The 17,363-nt window shown below is 45.5% G+C and overlaps 1 protein-coding gene across 1 annotated transcript in view; it reads right to left on the bottom strand.

Moving 5' to 3' along the window:
- The window catches only part of LOC138570024 (serum paraoxonase/arylesterase 2-like), a 771,286-nt gene that overhangs the window by 692,249 nt on the left and 61,674 nt on the right, over positions 1-17,363 (bottom strand). The gene's annotated exons all lie outside the window — the stretch shown is intronic.

Genomic DNA, 17,363 nt, shown 5'->3' with positions numbered 1-17,363 from the left:
CTTATTACTCATAATTACCCAATCCAATTACACTCAATATTGCTGAGACAGGGGAAACTGCACTGGAACGTCGCCCATCCTTCTACAACATAACCTTGCGACATCTAATTTTGGAAATGCAATCTGAACGGCTACAACTACTAAAGCCAGATGTAGTATTGTAACCCTTTAAAGGAGAACACGTTTAACACAGACTTTATTCATTGTGCTGAACAGTTAGTTGGGGAAACAAGGGCAACTAACTCCCTTCTCAGTAAATAAGTAGCAGCCCCATTAGTGGAATTTTGGAACTAGAACAAGATAGTAAAGCATAATGAAAAATAAAACACAATTTATAAACAAGTAAGTCAAGGTCTTATATTTTGGAAAACTGACTTGCCTAGGAAATGAATAGTGCATGAAAATAAAAAATAAATTACAAGTGAATTTGTTTGGCAAAATAACCCCAAAACAAAGCATCGATGAACTGGCCAACACATTCCAAAACACCCTTGTGTCGACTGCAACAGCATGTGTTCAAGCCTGTGCACCGACTTATCACAGGCCTTAAATTAATGGTCTATTTACAAGGTCCAACCAATTGAAAGGAACACAGAAAAAATTAACAAACAAGCCGTCAATGCCAAACCAATGCTCGCATCGCTAAACCAACAATCATAGCACATTGCTTATTACTTCATTAAAACGATGCCTCAATGCTCACCCTTTCAAAGAGGCCAAAGTGTGAATTTGTTGAATCTTGAAAATGTGTCATGACGGGCCTCCCAAACAGGACCAAAAAATGTTAAACCGGCCACCACTGAAAAACAAAGATATGCTGTTGTTGCTTCCTGTGACGATCACGTGATGTGGAGGATGATGTGGTCGGGTGAGACCACGTGAGTAGGAGAAATAAAGGGGAGTGGAAAAATCCTGTTAAGGCATTCTCTGCTCTGACACCCATACTGTGTGTGTGTATCCATTCGTTTGCCCGCGGCGCAGCTTGTCCCGGCCTGCTGTGCCCAGTGCTTGCCACGCATCACACTGGTGACAAGGATGGAGACGGACCCCATCTGCTGCCGCCCCTCGCCTCATAAGGCGCAAAGTTGCGTTGGCCCGCTCACACGCCCCAAGCACCCATGGGCCCACAGACTAACCGTGGAGTTGGCCCATCCCCCTCGGTCCCTGGGCATCTACGCGAACATCGTCAGAACAAACAAAGTGAAACTGTGATTAGGGATAAGACGCTGCACTCCTCCCAGAGCCCTTTCCCCACACCTGCTGCTGACACGGCACCATCATGCACTGATGCAGCCCACAGGCCACCAGGGGGGAATCACAAAAACCCATTACTGTTGAAAATGCAGAAAAACAGTTTAAACCATGATGGTTAAAACTTGCTAAACTACTGACATGAGTGTAAGACAAAGGAGGACCTTTCAAGATAGTGGTTCTGGAAAGTGCAAAGTTGTGTTTCAGAAACAATGGCACAAGAAAAGTTGGAGAGAACCAGAACTGTGGTTGAGTCTTTGATGTACCAGGAATAAACATTGGGAAAGCAGTGATAATGGATCACTACTGGGTTTGTGGATCTAGAGCTTACATGAAGCTGCCCAAAGATTGGGGAGGACGATGTTCTATTGTGAACATTCATGTTCCAGCGTTGGCTATTCCTAAAAGTAACTAAGACATTGGTGACTTTCCAAAAGCAGATGTTCATCTGATGAAGAAGAGTACTGCCAAACTCCTAAGTCGAATGAAGAGAGATAATTATTTCTCAGCCAAGTCAATAGAAGCCTTTGATTCCATCCCATATGAACACAGATTGTTTAGTAAGACTGTGGGCCTCATTACACGGACAGTGGTAAGGGTTAACGGTCACCGTTAATGGTAACGGTGACCGTTAACCCTTCCCGCCGTACTACGAGGTCCCTTTGCGGGTTGGGGAATTTAACGCCTGCTTTTTGCAGGCGTTAAAACCCAACCCGCAAAGGGACCTTGGTGCTAATTACGGCACCGCAAATGTGCGGTACCGTAATTAGCACCTTCCCCATTCCCATTATGCCCTATGGGGCAAAAATGGGAATGGGGAAGGGCAATGGTGGAAGGGGGAATTACCACCAACCTTGGAGTAGGGCGGTAATTCCCCTTTCCGCCAAGGCGGTGCCGGTAATTTACCAACCCGCAAAGGGACCTTGGTGCTAATTACGGCACCGCAAATTTGCGGTACCGTAATTAGCACCTTCCCCATTCCCATTATGCCCTATGGGGCAAAAATGGGAATGGGGAAGGGCAATGGTGGAAGGGGGAATTACCGCCAACCTTGGAGTAGGGCGGTAATTCCCCTTTCCGCCAAGGCGGTGCCGGTAATTTACCGGCATGGACCAAGGTGCTAATAGCACCTTGGTCCACCGCCTACCGTGTAATGAGGCCCTATATATCTTCATGCCCAGGATCCAGACAGATGCAAACACCAAGTGGCTACAGATAACCAGATGGGTGTTGTTGCAGACAATCAACACTACCATAAAGGGATTCAATGCTATCAAGGGAGAGCCGAGAGCCATACGACTGATGACTCTTCAGAACAGATACGTCCTGGACATGATTACAACTATGGATGGAGGTGTTTGTGCCAAAATTGGAGAATCATGTTGCACGTTTATACCTTCTCATGATGACGAGAATGGCACTTTTGACAGAGGCCATAGAGATGCTGATGAAGCTACACGACCAGATGATAGACGAAGTGGAAGATATTGCTGATGACATTTGGTTTGGATCACTCTTTTCGTGGGTTCCACAATGGATGGCAGATATGTTTAAGTTCCTTGGAGCCCTAATGGTGATGCTGTTGCTTGGCTCTGTTGTAGAGCAGGTCCCAGATATGGCTTGCACTCCAGCCAACCATTTCGAAATACCAGGAACTTACTCACCGAGATATGTGACATATGAGGAGCAAATGAACCAAAGAGAGCAGCACTAGGGCTCTGCCCAGTGCCCATCAGAAGAGCAATACCTGTTGTAGTGCCAATAACCAGACAACCACGGGCAGCACGGTACCCATTGAGACAACTGTACCAGCAGCTGACACGAAATGAAGACTACTTACAAACTGTTCCCGAAGAGATCCAAAGTCCTTTAATGGAAGGCGAATGGTGACGACACAAGGGCCTTGACAGGCGTACTAATGAATGAAACGACAAGCAAAGAACGTCACGTAAAAGATGAAATATAGGGAATAATGATGTAATGGATTTAAAAGAAGAAACAATGTTGCAACACACAGAACGTAACCATGAAAGAGGGATGAAAATATGCAACTAGCTCCTGTAAATAGGCTTGGAACGCAAGAGGCTAAGAGAACAGTACGGCTTGCTATGCTTAGTAGAAGAATAGAGCAGCATGCGCCAACTATATACCTACCTCAACAAAGCACAGTATACAATTGTGACTCCATTTTACAAAAGCAGGATTAAGTCCAGGCTGCTAGCAATCAAACAGACCAAGATTCATGTTCCAGCTAAAGTTAGAAAGAATGACTGAATCGAAACTGAGCAAGAAGCAGCTCATGCCTCAGAATTCGAGGTCAACTCCAGGAACGGAGGAGAGCGGCAACTTTGAAGAATGGAAGCTTAAGAGCAGAGCAGCCTGCCCCAGGAAGGTCGAGATAAGGAGGCCCAGGCAGGTGGCAAGGCCGAAGGGGAATCAAATACACAAAAAGAAGGAAAATTAAGCAGATTCACAGTGAACTAACACATGACCAGCCAAGCGCGAAGAGGTACCAATGTCTGATGTCACCCAGAACCCGAGGATGCCATAACTTTTCCTCATAAGAAGCTACAGTTTTGAGGCAAACTTCAGCCAACTAATTGACACATAACCCTATAGTACTGATTGATGGAACAGAGGCAGGGTGAATCCTGGGGCATACTGCGTCTGGGTGAACATTCTGCATGCTGCTAATTAAAGTGGAGATTTATGCCTAGGGGTGTAACCTACCCAATCACAAATGACCAAGTAATCTAGGGTCCTATAGATAGTAGAACCAATGAGACATCGCACTTATAGTGACGTCTAACACAAGTGATGTAGAGGGATGGGCGTAGACGCCCACCCGATAAAGGGTATCCAATCCTCACACTCTGTTACCATATACAGATATAGCACCTATACTCTACCTTTCCCGACCAATAGAATTGCATGACAAACTTTGAGTGTTATACGTCAATTGATGACGAGAATTTGCTATAACTATTGCCGTCTGAATGAAGATTGTGGAAGTTGAAGCGAGACGGGCGATCGCATCACTGTTGATTTCCATTGCTTCCCCGTTTTTTGTACTTGTCATTAAACGGACTTCCCTTTGCCAAACCATTGAGTTGTCCTCATTGATTGGTGTTGGAGTAAGAGAATCCTGCACCCCATCCTTCTCAAGCTATCTCGTCTTAAAGTACTTGAGGGCGAGCTCTGATCCCATAGGCCCGTCAGAGGACCCTCCGCCCTCTTGTATACTTGGTAGCAGAGGATGGTTTTGACCATCAACTATTGATTATTGATTATTGATAAGACACCTATTGACCGTCGACACGACGTAGCTCTAGGTCTTCAGCAATATCACAAGTCTTTCGCCATTTGGCCGAGTAAACTGTGAAGCTTCCCGTGGACAATGATAGGTTAAACTTGTCCAAAAAACTGCAGTGGGTGTGAAGGGACCCGTTTTACAAACATAAACCCTTCCATTCCTACGGGCAGTGGATCAGGCAAAAGACTAAAAGAGGCGGTAACGGAGGCTGTGATCCCGAGGATCCAGAGAGGAACGATGCGAGCAGTGAGTGAAACAAAAAATGTAATGCTTTGGCAAAAGTTATAGGCATTAGAACAAGTAAGGGAAAGGTAACGGAGGGAGGAGGAAAAAACAAAATAGTCAGAAGTAGAGAAGACTGTGTGTATATATATATATATATATATATATATATATATATATATATATATATATATATATATATATATGGGGATAATGACTCGAGAATAATTAGGAAAACAGAGGTTACCGGGGTAGACACCCGAGAGAAAACAGTGGTTACCGGGATAGACACCCGAGAGAAAACAGAGGTTATCGGGATAGACACCCGAGAGAAAACAGAGGGTTACCAGGGCGGACACCTGAGAAGAGAGAGGATTTGCTTGTTCCTGTGCCTCAATATAGCGGTCAGAAGAAACGTGAACTCATAGTCCCACATAATAGGGAACGACTAGGCTACTACAACGTATTCTAGGCTGGACATGTTTTTAACGGCCGGCAAGATAACAGAATCTTATAAGAAGAGCGAAATTGGCAGTATATTGTTGTCTGATCATGCGCATGTGACTCTGCAGCTACGGTTGAGATATGCCCTAAAGAGGCGTAATTCCTGGAGGTTGAATGTTGCCTTATTGCATAGAGATGACGTGATGGATACGTTGCAGAGGGAGATAGATTGTTTTGTGGCGAGTAATCATACGGGGGCAGTTCGTCCAAGTATGGTTTGGGAGGCTCTGAAGTGTACAATGAGAGGGCACTTGATTGCTGTTTCTAGTGGACTTAAGAGGCAGGCTGATGACAAGGAGGCATTGCTGGGGGGAAAGTTGAATGATCTATCCAAGAGAGTTATGGCGGGACAGGTTGGGGCTGAAGTCATGGCAGAATTGAAAAAGACGAGAAGAGAGCTGAAGTCAATGATAGATGAACGTGCAGACCGATGTCACTTTTATCTTAAATGTGCTTACTACGAGAAGGGTGAGAAGTGTGATAGGTGGTTGGCTTATAGACTGAGGAAGAGGGATGCTGAAAGGGCAATACCGGCGATCCGTGATGGGAATGGTAAGATTACTTATCATCCTGGTGAAATAAATAAGGTTTTTCAAGACTTTTATGTGAATCTGTACAAGAATGAACCTGAAGTGACCGGGAGGGGTGAAACTTTGATGGATAGATTGGATATCTCGAGGATAGGTGACCGTGATTCAGCGCTACTGGAGGCGGATGTTACAGTTGAGGAAATTGAGAAGGCTATTAGGTAAGTTAAATGTGGGGAAATCCCCCGGCCCTGATGGGTTTCCAGCTGAATTTTATCGATTGCTCCCTCAATCGGCACTTCGGCTCTTAAGAGACATGTATTTGGAGTCATTTGATAATGGTGTCCTACCAGATTCTACTAGGCATGCTATGATTTCTGTTTTTCGGAAGAAAGGAAAGGATGATACTCTGCCCGCAAGTTACAGACCTATTAGTCTTTTAAATGTTGATAACAAAGTTCTGGCAAAATTATTGGCAATTCGGATTGAAAATCTGCTCCCGACACTGATTCATGTTGACCAATCTGGATTTGTAAAAGGTAGGATGACCTCTAGTAACATTAGGAAGGTATTGAATACTATTTCAAAATCGGAGGGACGTCAGGGAGATTGTGCTATGTTGTCGTTGGATGCTGAGAAAGCTTTCGACAGAATAAATTGGGATTTTCTTTTTTCGGTTTTGTCAAGGATGGGTTTCGGCGCGAAATTTGTTTCTTGGTATAGGCTGCTGTATGCTGCTCCCACGGCTGAGGTTAACACTAATGGTTTGCGATCTGGGAGGTTTGTGCTGGAGAGAGGAACTAGACAAGGGTGCCCTTTGTCGCCGCTATTATTTGTGATTGCCATAGAACCATTAGCTGAGGCGATTAGGGAGGCGGATGAGGTGGTGGGACTTTCGAGTTGGGGTTTGAAACAAAAAATGTGGCTGTTTGCAGATGATATGCTGTTGGCTCTGGATGATCTGGAGAGGTCTGTCCCGGTGCTTATAGGGATTATGGCTGATTTTCAGCTGTGCTCAGGATTTAAGATTAATTGGACTAAATCGGAGGTTATGCCTTTGACTCCTTTTGTGGACAAGAGATTTATGGTGGGCCTGGGATTTCGTTGGTGTCCTGTTAAGATGCGGTACTTGGGGGTGTGGTTATCTCCCGTGGTTAGAGACTTGATCTCGGAAAATACGAAATCAGTATGCAGTGGGTTGAGGGTTGATCTTGACAGATGGGGTTTATTGAATCTCTCGCTGTGGGGCAAGGTGAACGCCCTGAAAATGATCTCAGCCCCAAGGATTAATTATGTTCTGGGTATGCTTCCTTTGGTGTTACCATCTTCATTTTGGAAGGATTTGGACAGGATGCTTCAAGAATTTTTGTGGGATAAGAAGCCTCCAAAATGAAAGTTGTGGAAATTACAACTGCCATTAAATGAGGGTGGTTTAGGGGTTCCTAATTTCAGGGCCTACCACTTGGCCTTCATATCTGATTTTTTGGTTCCGTTCGTGGATGAATTGCAGGATGTGTGGGTGGAGGCTGAGACTAGCTTTGTTGGACCGTTGACTCCGCGGGCGGTCTTGACTTCGGTTTCAAAAAAGAAGTGTGGGAAATATCCGCTGATTCAGAATTTGAGGAGCGCATGGAAAGGTATTTGTGAATGTTTGGGTGTGGACGCATTTAGAGAACCTGGTGCGTCGTTGTGGTTTAATCCTGCTATTCGGATCAATGGTAATGTGGTTTTTTGGGCGGATTGGTTTTTGGGTGGAGTGCGGTGGGTGGCTGATCTGTTTGAGAATGGTATTTGGATGTCTGCAAGGGAATTGCAGCGACACTTTGACATAGAGAATTTTAAGATCTCAGATTATATGAAGCTGAAACGGGCAATTGGGGTTGTGGACTTTGACAGTAAAATTGATCTGTGTTTGTTTACTAGGAAACCGATTGGGAGGGAAGGTGGCCTGGCCAGTCGAGTCTATAAAGAGATTGTGTCGCACTACAATGGTAATGACTTGCTTAGAGAGGAGTGGGGTAGGAGAATTGGTTCGGATATTTCTGAGGATTCGTGGCACAGGATGTGTGAAAATGTTAAGTTATGTTCTTTGGGGCTCACGGAGAGGTTGAGACAGATAAAGATTCTTAATCGGGTTTTTTGGACACCGGAGAGAATGGTGAGTAGGGGGATGTCGGAGAGCTCGGATTGTTGGAGGTGTATTCATGTGGCAGGTACGCTGGAGCACATGCTGTGGGACTGCAGGTTGGTGAGATTGTTCTGGGGTGAGGTTGGTCGGGTGTGCGATGTGGTGATTGAGGGTTTACCTGCTTTGGATTTCAAAATGGTGATATTGGGGGGTGATGAGTCTCTGGAGGATCTTACTCAAAATTAGAAGAAGTGGTTGTTCCGAGGGGCAATGATCGGTAAGAAAATTGTTTTGCGGAACTGGAAGTCGGTAATGACTCTGAATATTGAGACGTGGTTGACTGAAATGCATGACTTGGCGGCTATGGAGAGGACACTTTACAGAAGGGAAGGGAAATTGGTTTTATTTGAGAAAATTTGGGGTAAATTTCTTCAGCTATACTAGACTTGGTGTTGTACTTATGTAAATAGGGGCTGGGGGGAGGTGACTGGGGATGTGGTGAATTAGGCTGGGGGCTATGTGTGGTTATATGCTTCAATGTAATTAGTTGTTTTAAAATAAAATGTGTTTTGATGGTTTCAAGTACTTTAAATGTCTTATGGAGTGTATTGTAATGTGTATGATTTTATAGTTTTGTAAATAAAGTTTCCAAAAAAAAAAAAAAGACGTCGTAAAAGGAGTTTGTTTAGACTCCATGTCGGGGTATTGATTAGAAGGCAGAGATATCTGTGTCCAGCTGGTGTCTGTCTAGTCTGTTTAATGTTTGCTGTACATGTAATGTTGATGCATCACATATAAGGAAGTTTGTCTCCTTGTTGTTTGAAATTGATTAGGGGTTTGACGCGATTCTATACTTTAGAGAGAAGCGCACATGAAAGGTTTTGGTGGGAAAAGATTGGATTGGATCTTGCAATATTTGGTGCTCGCTCATATTGTTGGGAGTGGTGAAGTTGCACACTTATGTAAACAACTGCCTAAACATGCACCCAAGCTTAAGAAGTACAGTACCAAGTGGGTTAAAGGTACCGCCCACAAGATGTTTATGCCGTGGCCACAGAATGGGTCCTTATCTAAAGCCGTCTTACAACATATGACTTACTTGCATGCCACATATTCAGGCAAGAAACTAGAAAAAAACGCCTTGCTGTTCTAGAACTTTGGAAAATGTTCGAACAGTCAAAGGAGGAAGAGCCACCTGCAGACTGGATATTAAATGTATGAACGGAGGGGGGTGAGACGCCTACTGTGCGACCAGCCCTGCCTGAAACAGAATCCGAGGGAAATAAGCCTGAGGGACTCTACCCATTTAGAGAGCTTAAGGCAGCCACGGGATACAGCCAACCCGCATATGACTTGCCTACGTATAGTAGTGAAGACAATAAAGGGAAGGAGAAGAATCTTACCTACGCAGTCCCGATGGACAAGGAGAGACGCGATAAGAGGAAGGATCAGGCACAGACTAGTGCATCTCTCGATAAAGAGAGAGAGGGAAAGAAATAGAAAGAAAGTGAAGACGGAACTGATGAGATAAACTCGATGGAAAAGGAAGTGATGATATGAGACCGAGAGAGAGGTCAGATGAGGCACAGAGGAGGGGGAAGGAGAAGGAAAAGGAAATAAGGGATGAAAGGATAAGAAGGAAAGATAGGCTGAGGTGAGAACAGCTATATCGCGAGGAGCAAGAAAAGCAGCTTGATCCCAAACAGAAAGCAGCCTATGACCAGTACAGACAGAAACAGCTAAGGTTGGAAGAAGAGCAAAGAGTACGTAAAAAAGGATAAAGAGACGAGAAGATGAAGTTTGAAGGGCAAATTAACGTAGAAATGAAAAGAGAAGGAAAGAAGATAACGTCAGAGAAGAGGTGAGAAAGCGTAAAGAATTCGATGATGTTATTGAACATAAGTGTAGACAGAGGGCACGCAATCTCGAATATCTGGAGCAGGAATTAAAAAAACCCAGTCCTGTTGTAGAATGGGAAGACATTGAAGAATTCTTTCCTGCGTACGACTCAGTACCAGACACGAGTGGGGCAGATATTGAAGATGACTGACACCAGAAGCATTGGGGAAATGAACGATAAAATATATGATGAAATGGGGCTAGAACAAATATCCCAAGGGGTAGGGGAAGACGAGCACTTGGAAAGCACTCAGCTGTATGACACTGAGGATGTCACCCGAAGTAGTGGGAGCAGGAGACTGTCCCTGGACAGGCTAGAAATTAGTAAGAACAACGATGACATAAGGATTTGCGTGAATTGGGAGCAATCAATTTCCGACTCCGGGGTCAAGGGACAAAAGGGTACGATGGTCAGATGCTAGTGAGTCCACACAGAGGACATGAGAGTCTGCCGCGCAGTCTGACCGGCATGATAGAACACTCAATTGTCAGAGGGGGGTGTCAGCACCCGCCTGTTTAGACAAGTTGAGGCCATTGCCAGGCAGACTGTGATGCGGGAATATTACCCCAGCGGTAGACAGCAGAGCTATGAGAGAACAGAAGGAAGGCTGCACATTCCAATTTCCGCTACTAGAAAAGGGGGGAGCAAGACCGCAATATATTCCATGGCCACACATGGATCGAGAAAACCAGACAAACAAGCTTCCAATGCTGACATCGGGAGCCGGGAAGTGGATACATGAGTTAGAGAAAATGACAGGGGGTTTCACGCTCGCAATAGGGGACATTAAGGGTCTCCTGATCGCCATACTTGGTGAGAGAGCAAATGATATGTGGACACAGGCATCATTAACACTGCTCACGATGGAGCAATATTTAATAAAATGGAAAGCGCTACGAGTGCTGTACCAAGACACTTCCGATATGGGAGCTATAATGACTTGTAAAATGAAGGAGTCAGAAGATCTGTTGATTTATATCCAGAATTTTCCAAGACGCGTGGGTGCTCGAAACACATGAATCTTGGACAAAATCTATAACAGTGTTTAACCACATATTGTGCCAAGGGCTACCAGAGCCGGTTCAAAAACAGCTCAAGAAATTGGTTGGGGTAGATGCTAAACCCTGGGCAGAAATACAGTTAACTATCGCACATTACTGTAGATTGTTGCAAGAAAAGAATCGGAAAAAGGAGGCAACACGAAAGGGTGAGGAAGCGAAGCTGGTGCAAAAAAGAAACTATCAAAGTATGCTTTCGAAAGAGCCATGCTAACTAGCCCAGCTGAACAGAGCTCACAACAGGTTGCTAACCCACAGCAGAACAACCAGGGTAACGTAGGCCTGTACTCAAGGGGAAGAGGATTTAGAGGAAGAGGATGGCAAAGTAGTCTATGAGGTTTCCAGAGTAATCAAGGAGGTTTTCAAAACGTGCAAGTGGGCAACCCAGATATGTCAAATGGACAAACAATCTGACCACCGCCAGTATGTTGGCTGTGTGGAATGACAGGGCATTTGGTGCGCATGTGCAGAAGTCAAGACTTGTGGCAGAATAGCCAAGGAATGGGAGCAGTCACGGCAAATCCAGCTGCAATCTCACAACAGGGCACTGCGCAAAACCACACAGTGCAGCAACAAGCACCAGGCGTGCAGCAGGGTGCGCAACCAGGGGTTCAACCCCCGAACATGGGGAATTTGACAAAAGGAAAAATTCAATAGGCGCCACCCCAATTGGCTCAGGGCACAAACTTCGGAAGGGGAGGCAGCCCAGGGAGTGGAGGGAATCAACAAGTGTACAGTGGGCCGAACTTATATATGAACTAGGACAGCCCACTGGGAACCCTGATGTGCTCTATCAGTGACTCCAGACCCTAATAGGGAACCTAGGGTGAATGTTGTCATAGGGGATAAAGAATATTCCTTCTTAGTTGACACGGGTGCAACATGCTTGTGCATACGTGAAGGCAAGTTTTTCTTGTCGGGCGAGGCCATAGATACTCAGTTTTACAGGAGCTCACAGTCGAGTTCCCTTTACAGTCTCCGTAGGAGAGTGCGAGATGAATGTACCTTTATTATATTCAAGTCAGACCCCGGTAAACATTTTGGGCGGACACTCAATGACAAAATTGAATATGACAATATCATTCACGGAGGGGGGCATTATTCAAACATGTGCAAAATGGTCAGGGCATACTCAGGACACATAGCCATGAGGGTCGTACCTCTAGAGCCAAAGGTCTTCGCATATTGCATGTGTGTGCTTATGGCAGGGTTGCCAGGCCTCGCAGATAGAACTATGAGAACCCCTGTTGAGTTTCTATTCAGACCAAGAATACCTATGCATGAAGAGGAGGGACAAGTATTTCCCTTGATAATACATGCTGCAGCAGTACGAGGGAAAGTAGCATTGGTCGAATGATGAAGGCAGACAATGGTGTGCGATTATCGCCATTGAAGAAGAGCAACCAGACTCAGAAGAGACGAGGTGGAAGTGAGTCTTATATTTTGGGTAAAAATGATTAAAAGAGAAGTGACTCAGAGAATGATGTTGGCACTGGTACGTCCGGAATACTTTGATGATGACATGGACCAAGTGCAGGTCTCAGTATGATCTACAGGACCATATGACGTAGGCCTCCTAAAGTTGGTGGGAGAAGTGAAAATTAAACTGAAACCAGGAGCAATTTTGCCAAGGACGTGACAATATCCCATGTTCAGAGAGGCGGATGAAGGGATTGCGAAGACAATTTCCGCCATGATGGATCAGGGCATCCTAGTGGTGTCAGAGTCACCCTGCAATACAGTGATTTATCCCGTCAAGAAATCAAAAGGAGGGTCGTGGCATTTAATCCAAGATTTAAGAGCATTAAACAATATTGTTGAAGCGGAGTTCCCTCTAGTCCCTAATCCATCTACAATCCTATCTAATATACCCATTGAGGCAAAATATTTTTTGGTGATTGAGTTGAAAAAATGCCTTTTTCTCAATCCTGTTGCACCGTGACTCTCAAGAACTGACGTCATTTACTTTCAGACAAATGTGTCTGAAAAGCACAAGGTTGCCACAGGGGTACTGTGAGTCTCCGTCCATATTCAACAGAGTCCTACAGATGGACCTAAGCAATATTGCATTAGATACTGTCGTCTTGCAGTATGTGAATGACATTCTAATCTGCAGCACCACTGAAGAGCAATGCAGGCGCGAGCCTGTTCAGCTACTGACTATACTGGCTGAGAAAGGTTATAAGGTTGACAAGGAAAAACTACAATACTGTCAACAGGAGGTGCTGTACATAGGCCAGCTAATTTCGCATGAGGGAAAAAAGGTGACCCCAGAAAGGGCCAAAGCTATCATCAACACGGCTAAGCCACTCACGATAAGGCAAATGCAGAGCTTTTTAGGCTTGTGCAATTATGTTAGAGCATGGGTCTTCGATTACAGCTCGTATACCAAGCCCTTGCTCCAGGCTTTAAAAAAGGCCCAGGTGACAAAGGAAAAAATTTAATGGACTGAGGCAATGAAAAAGGGGTTTGCAGAACTCAAGAGAGCGATTTGTACGGCTCCAGTTCTCGGGATTCCTAATTACGCAGAGGAATTCTACCTGTTCTCACACACAGATGGCAGCGTTATGACGGCAGTACTCGCTCAAAGAACCTCGTTGGGATACAAGCCCCTGGCGTATTACAGTGGGAGCCTGGACCCAGTAATGAGAGGCCACTTCCCATGCGAACAAAGCTTAGCTGCCGCAGCGTTCGCCATAGAGGAAGCGACAACCATTGTGATGGGATGTTCCATGACGTTATACGCCGAACAATCATTATTTGCCATTTTAGAGAAACCAAAGGGTACGCTAACATCTCAAATAGTTTCTGCTTATGAAGTGATTATATCTAATCCATCGATCAAAATAGTTTGATGTAAAACAGTAAACCCAGCTACGTTCATAGCTGAACCAGTCACTGAAGGAGAGCCGAAACATGACTGTGCAAACTATGAGGAATTCTATGATGAAATCCCCAGGGTGAAAGAAAATGCCCTGGCGGGAGGAAAGCTTGTTTTTATTGACGGTTCTTCAAGAATCGATCAACAAGACGGACAAAGATATGCAGGTGTTGCTGTGATGAAACACATCGCGAATGGAGAATTTCGAGTACTCAGTGCACGAATACCATCTCATTTTTCAGCACAGGCTGCTGAATTATTGGTGTCGATACTAGCTATTGAGAATCAAGCAAACCAGAAAGTAACAGTGTACAGTTACTCCGCCTATGTGATGTCCACGTGCACGCAGGCCTAGCGCGCTGGAAAAGGAGGGGCTACCTCCAAGCGGACGGCACGCACGCCAGTGCAGCATGCAGCCTTATTGGGCAGGCTGATTAAGGCACTACAGCTCCCAGTGGGCATAGTGGTCGTGAAATGCGCCGCCCACACCAAAGGGACATATTTCGTGTCACGCGGAAACCATGCAGCAGACACGGAAGCCAAGCGTATGGCATCCAAAAGTGAGACGGTCATGGAAGTGGAAGTGGCGTGCGCCCATGAGAGGATGATGATGGAACAAACCACATCCGAAGCCTATAGTAATATGGGGCAGACGCAACTAATGGAGCTTCAAGGGGAGGCACCACAGGACGAAAAGAACCTGTGGAAACGTTGAGGGTGTTCTTTAAACCCCTCTGACGGTTTGTGGCGGAAAGACAGCACTGGTAAACCAGTAATGCCTGTAGCCCTACTAGAAATAGCACTGGAGCAATTGCATTACCCATTACACATGTCAAAAGAGAATCTACCAGCAACGCTCACAGAAGACTGGTTTATACCGAATTTAGCTGAGCATGTTGCATTCTTTAAGATGAACTGCATAATCTGCCAGCAATTCACCGCTGGGCACACATTGCAAGAAGACTGCAAAGAAAGCTATATGGATGAAAATTATGATTGATGTTGAATCAGGATGGAAAACGAAGGAGCTAACAGATGAAGAAATAAGAAATTATGTGAAAGCCAGTATCCATGCACCTGAGGGAATGAAATTCCTACACCCAAAGAACCATGAGAAGTAGGTGGGGAAATGGATCTACTGTAGTCTAAGTGGACAGTGCATGCTTATGACCTGGAACAAGGATGAGCATGTGAAATCAGCTGGATGTCTGATAGGAGTAATAAAGATATGGATCCCAAAGAAGCAGATGAATCACCGAGAGGTGGGAGTGTAGAGAAGGAGCCAAGCACCCCCACCTCAAGCATTGCATCCATGGTGCCTATATGCTGGGAACCAGAATGTGAAACACGTGCAGTACCAGTGAAGATACCAATACCAAGGAGAATCCTGGAAGCCAGGTTCCCATTAAGAAAGCCATACCTGCATACACGACAATATGATGCCCATTTGAATGAATTACCAGAAGGAGTGTGAAAAAGTGAGCAAAAGAGCAGATTAAGACTGGTGCACCCAGAAAAGATGCAGAGACAAGAGAACATTGACATTGTATAGGCGTCCAGAAAGTATCAAAGATAAGCAACATTTCAGGATCGTGTCATGATGCCTACCCCCGGGGACCCAGACCAAGTCCAGCAACCCCGGAAGCAGGCATCAAGTTATACTAAGCAAACCCAACAACCCCTGCTAGTGACTATTCGGGTGCAGTCCTGGCGCCTATGGCGCCAGGCTCATATGGAGAGTCAGTCCTTGCGCCATAGGCGCCAGGCTCATAGATTAAAACTTACCTGATGCAGACCATGCTGCAAACTCACCTGATGCAGACCATGCTGCAAGAGCTCCAAGCCAAAGGAGGCTTGGAAGGGACATCATTACCTAAGGGACTATTTTTTACTCGGGTGGGGCTGGGGAGGAATACTTACCTGGGACTACTTTGGAGGCTATTTAAACCACGCCCAAAGAGCAGCACACGCTTCACATTATTCTGCATCCAGCAGCGTAACGCTCCCCGTGCCTGCAAGTATGCATCCAGTCTTCTGCCACGCCCGCCTTTAGTCCAGAGCTCCTAGAAAAAGGGGAGAGAAGGAGAAAAGGTTAGAACAAGAGCAATACCTTTGATCCTTACCTGAATTCCCGATCCATCGCGCCTTCGAGCTGGAAGAAAGAAGTTATTTTATGCGCATCGCCTCGCCTGCAGCAGCGCCGCGCTGAACTCACCGGCCTTCGCAGCATCTTCACATTCCACCGCATCCTTCTGCATGCTCCCGCTGCACTCCGGCACCTAAGGGGAAGACAAGAACAGCAAGGTGAACCAAGGGAATACACAGAGGCAATATTAGTTACCCCCCATAGACTTACCTGATTTTACCACTGGGGGTACTATTCCTCTTCACGGGTCGGCATATCTTCCACTGCATCCTCGCCGAACCCCGGCCCCTAAGGGGAAACAAAGGAACAGCAAGGTGAAACAAAGGGACAAACAAGGGGAAACCTCCTCACCACAATAGACTTACTTGATTTTACCGCCGGAGGCACTATTCCCCGAGACTTCATATTTTCTCTCAGCGCCTGAATAAGTGAGAAAGCAACAGGTTACATATTGACATTATTTTATCGAACTGTGTTGGATAATAAAAATCCTTACCTGAATATCACCGGTTGCCACGAGGAACTCTTCGCTAGGGTCAAGCTGCAACCTGCAAGGAATCGGACAAGAGTGAAAGTCAGACATTTGAACTCTTATGAACTACATACTTACGGCGTCTTGCCGGGAATCTCAGAGTCAATATTGTTCTGGAACTCACCAATTCCTTCGAGCCAGTGAAGCAACTGGTTATCAACGCGCCCCTGCGCTCAATGCAGGATGGATAGCTCATCTTTCCAAACCATCAGGTGAGACTATAAGAGGGGACATCAAAGGTGATCAGTGGGGAGAACAGCGGGAGTGGGGGAGAGTTAACGCTCAACTCCACGGGTGGTTAATTCCCTTTCTCCATTTGCAGAAGAATATTCCTACGGGCCAAGCAAACGAAGCTAGGTGGGCCAGTCCAGTCCGTCATCTCGGCACTACGTGGCACATTGGTGGAGGCCGCAGCTGTCCAGTTTAGATCAACGCCCCTGTGGGAGACAGGTGAGCGTAACAATCGAGACGAGGAGGCTTATGCTACAGAAAAGTTGAAGACATTAAGTCATTTTACATGTGTACAGATGCAAAGAAACACAAGCAGACAAAGTTTCTTAAGGCTAGCTATGTAGTGAATAGATTGTGGCATGCTCCAACATATATGTATATATAAGAGTGAGTGAACTATGGCCGATTCCACCACACATTTTAGCAGAGCTGGACCAGAAAAAGAAGGCTTTTTTTTCCAGTTTGTCGCAGTTGAAAAGCAATTGAATTACAGAGGTGAGTCAAAGAAGGGCGAGGCTGGATCAGCACCAAGAAGCCAAGGCCACTCTAGGCTGGAATGATCAGACAGTAGCTACAAACATGTGAAAGAACAAACACCTGTTCAGAAGATGGGCATGAAAACAATGAAGACATCAGATTCATTAAATAGTAGTATTTTAAATACACCAGA

The sequence above is a fragment of the Ambystoma mexicanum genome, chromosome 2q, assembly GCF_040938575.1.
Source record: "Ambystoma mexicanum isolate Mex_15411 chromosome 2q, UKY_AmexF1_1, whole genome shotgun sequence".
Lineage (NCBI taxonomy): Eukaryota > Metazoa > Chordata > Amphibia > Caudata > Ambystomatidae > Ambystoma > Ambystoma mexicanum.
This window is presented reverse-complemented; position numbering and strand designations above follow the sequence as displayed.